Below are 4,171 nucleotides of genomic sequence, written 5' to 3'. Positions count from 1 at the left end.
GTTTTTCCTCTATTGATTTTATTTTTAGCAAGAGAGGGAGGGAGAGGGAGAAAGAGATAGAAACATCAATGAGAGATAACATTGATTGGCTGCCTCCTGCACACCCCACACTGGGGACTAGGCCCACAACCTGGGCATGTGCCCTGACTGGGTATTGAACTGACAACCTCTTGGTGCATGGGTCAATACTTAACCACTGAGCCAAACTGGCTGGGCATAATACTTTTTAAAAATTTCTTTATTGATTTTTTTTAGAGAAAAGGGAAGAGAGAAGGAGAGAGAGAGAGAAACACTGATGAGAGAGAACACTTACTGGCCACCTCTTACATGCCTACTGGGTATTGAGACCGCAACCTGGACATGTGCCCTGAACTGGGAATTAAACTAGTAATCTCTTGGTGCATGAGTCGATGCTCAACCACTGAGCCACACTAGCTGGGCAAGAGCATAATACTTTTAAAGATAGAATTATCTCACAACTATGTTATTATTTAAAAATAAGAATAATTTTGCCTTAACCGGTTTGGCTCAGCAGTTAGAGCAGCAACCCACAGACCAAAGAGTCATGGTTTGATTCTGGACAAGGGCACATACTTTGGTTGCAGTTCAGTCCCCAGCCCTGGTTGGGGTCGTGTGGGAGGCAACCAATTAATGTGTCTCTCTCACATTGATGTTTCTCTCTCTCTCCTTCTCTTTCTCCCACTCTCTCTGAAGATAAATAAAAAAATATCCTCGGGTGAGGACTTAAAAAATTTTTAAAAATAAGGATAATTTTTAGCTTATAAAATTTTATCAATAAAAAATTCATGACATGTCAAAACTATATTAAACTATTCAGTTTACTTCATTGTTCATAATTTGTTTACATTAGTCTATGGGGTAATTTCTAATTCTGTTAAGAAGTAATAATGTAATCTTAAGATAATTTATTTACTTATAATGATTTTGACTGTTTAAATTCCAATAATATTTCCCTTGTTATTTTTACATATAGCAATTAGATTAACTCTTTAGACCTAGAAAATTTAGTTATACATCAAAAAGAAATGGAAAGGCATCTAGTAGTAATAAAAGTTGTTTATATTATTTTTATTTTTATTGTAGACATATTAAAAACAATTTAAACATTTATAGTGATTATAAATATTCAAGGAACTAAAAACCATCATAGTGTTAATGTAATGTTAATGATTTGAAAATAAAGAAGGTAATTCTCAAAATGAATATCTGGCTTAACATCTTAGTGTAACTTCCACAAGTCACTGAAGACAATTCCTAAGTAATTTTAGAATATAAATGACACAGATAAGTTTTAAAAATAATGATGGAACTTTGTTATATTTGGGTGACTTGGTTGGTATTTTTATCCCATTGTTTCTAAATTCTTTCTATTATTATATCTGAGAAGTTTAAGAAGAGGAAAATACAAAAACGGTGTTCTAATGGATTAGATTTGTGAAGAAATTCAAATTATGCTGTTTTTTGTTTGTTTGTTTTTTAACATAAAAGGAACATAAGTAAATCTAGGCTATTTTGAAAATGAGTCATTATTTTTCAAGATCTGGTCACATGCATAATTCCTTCCTAAGCAACTCCTCACTGGCAAGGCTAAGCATCTGTTCATAAGCTGTTTATTTATCAGTAAATTTTCTCTGTGGACACAGCTCTCAGGAGAGTTTTACAGTCAGAAAAGAACAATGTTAACTGTGCCCTGTGACCAGGGCTCTGGAAGTGGCAGCCACGTTTGCAAAATTAGACAGAGTTTGCATCAGATCAACTCAAGGTCTCTTAAAGAATGAATACAGTGATGTCAGAACCCAGCAGACAGGCTCAGAATTTGCATTGCATTAACCTATATGTTGAGGAATCTGATATATAGTTGAGTTTGAAATGCTATAGAGAAGGTTTCATCAATAAGTATAGAGTAAGGTGCACAACACCGGTAGAAAGAAGACAGTTATGAGTTGCTTTGGGGTTAAATCAGTAGGACTTCAGTGAAGGATATGAAGAAATGAGACTTACGATGGGAAAATAAAATAAGAGTCTGGATAATTTGGATATTTTATCCTTTTGAAAGGCATGTGAGCAACTATTATTTAGAACAAATAACATCATAAACAGAATTAAAGTTTGATCTATCTTATGTTTTTTTTATGAAAATAGAAGTCATTATCCATAGTTGGCTTGTTTAGATATTGCAGATAGACTAAAAGGGAAACCTTTAAAGAGAGAGAAATAATCAATATTCTAAATGTTTTCTCTGGTGATACACATTTTAACTATTCTTGCTGAATTTAGATTATGAGTATGAACACTAGTACTATTTTATTTTATTTATTTGTTTGTTTCCAGGGGAGAGTGCGAATGCAGTCCCCCACTACCACAAATTATGCAGTTGAGTTTCCCACATTTGGGGTCAGCACATCCGAGTGCAATGGATAGGCCTCGCCCTGGGAAAACCACCTTCGTGATCATGTTATCTCCCCTGCCAGGTAAGTATTGCTAGTACTATTTTACAATGTGATATATGTTATCATCTTTGCAGATTTGAAGTCTGTACCAAATTTAAATTATGCTACTTATTCTGGTAAATAAAAATGGTACCCTGTTTTAAAGTGTTAATCTTTTATAGCATTTTCTGAAGTGAAACTCATTATTATTTCTTCCTAAAAATGGCCATTAAAATCCTCTTTCCATGCATTTTCTCATTAGTTAAAAAAAAAAAATTGGTGTCTCAATTTCTCTCTAAACAGTTTGGTACTATAGAGTGAAGAAATGTAATAGCAATTTTACGTGTGCCTTCATTATTGGTATGCGGTAGTCATTTTCTACTTTTCAATGACTTTGAAAATGATCTTGTACACTAGCGGCTTCTTATTATCCAGAAAGGTACTAAGAATAGGTGTAATCTCATTATACCCACAACCATTCAGTAGAAAAAATGTAATATTCATGTGAATATCTGTGAGGTAGTAGGGTGTAGTTGAATGGCTTCATTGTCTCTGCTATAAGAAACAGCAAGTACAATTACATTTATTTTTTTAAATGACAAAGTCATAAAATTATGCAGTGACAATCAGCACAAATGCAGAGTTGCCATTTATGTAGGAAAAATGGGTTATAGGATAAACCTCTAATTTAGCTAATGGAATTTTGAAATAGACCTTATAAGCAAAGCAAAATCAAATGCAATGGTCTTAGTCAACTCTATTTTATAATTACTTACATTTTTATTGCTAATTCACCTAATTGAAGTCAGGAGTAAATACACTATTAGCTCCTGAGAACTAAGGATAGGGTTGAATTTCACTGTTACAAAGAGTATGTAAATGTCCAAATGAAAGATGCACAAATATGCTGAATATTGTTAGTAACACAAGAAAACAATGCTTTAAACTACAGGTTCTGATTCCTGGGTCTAACTATAGTGCCATGAGATCACTTATTAAATCAGTATCAAAATAATTTATATTATATTAAAGTAATTAACTTGTTTATATATATAAATAAACCAATGAGTAATATGTTTCCCTAATAGTTCTTAAACCAAGCAAGTATATGGAATTGTAATATTCTGAGTAATGATTGTGATTTAAAATATTAAAATAAATATTTCAGTATAAAGACAAGGTAACATAGAATAAGTATATTTGGCAAAAATAGTATTAATTTTTAACATTAAGAAAATAATTTCTACTTCATTTTTTAACCATTGAAAAGCTTTAATTCTAAGAATATTTAAACACATTTAATAAAATTGTAATTTATAAACTTTTCCTATTTATCATGATAAATTAATAGAAGGATACATTTGAGTCCCATTATGTCCTCGTTCTTCTAAAATTAGCTGTGACCCTCATTTCATACTTCAGGTTCTTCTTTGGGAGTGTGAAGAGGCTATCACCATTTCTTTGACTACATAGACATCACTCTGCTTGGTGGGCTGGTAAATCTTGAGAATCTTGTGTGGCCTTTTCATTCTGCGTTGTGCTGTCTGTTTTAGCATTGATGAGAGAACATATTAACAGATACATCTGATAAGGAATCCATACCCAAAGATTATAAAGAACTTACAGAACTCAACACCAAATAAGCAAGTAATCCAATTTAAAAATGGGCAAAGGACCTGAATAAAAACTTGCCAAAAAGGACATATGGATGACCAATAGAC

General features: G+C 32.5%; 1 pseudogene; it reads right to left on the bottom strand.

Annotated features, from left to right (window-relative positions):
• Positions 1-2,349: 2,349 nt before the first annotated feature.
• LOC118623118 lies at positions 2,350-2,500 on the bottom strand (annotated as a pseudogene).
• Between the last annotated feature and the right edge of the window lie 1,671 nt (positions 2,501-4,171).

The sequence above is a fragment of the Molossus molossus genome, unplaced genomic scaffold (assembly GCF_014108415.1).
Source record: "Molossus molossus isolate mMolMol1 unplaced genomic scaffold, mMolMol1.p scaffold_m16_p_9, whole genome shotgun sequence".
In the NCBI taxonomy this organism is placed as follows: Eukaryota; Metazoa; Chordata; class Mammalia; order Chiroptera; family Molossidae; genus Molossus; species Molossus molossus.
The sequence above is the reverse complement of the archived record's forward strand: the minus strand, read 5'-3'. Positions and strand labels throughout refer to the sequence as shown.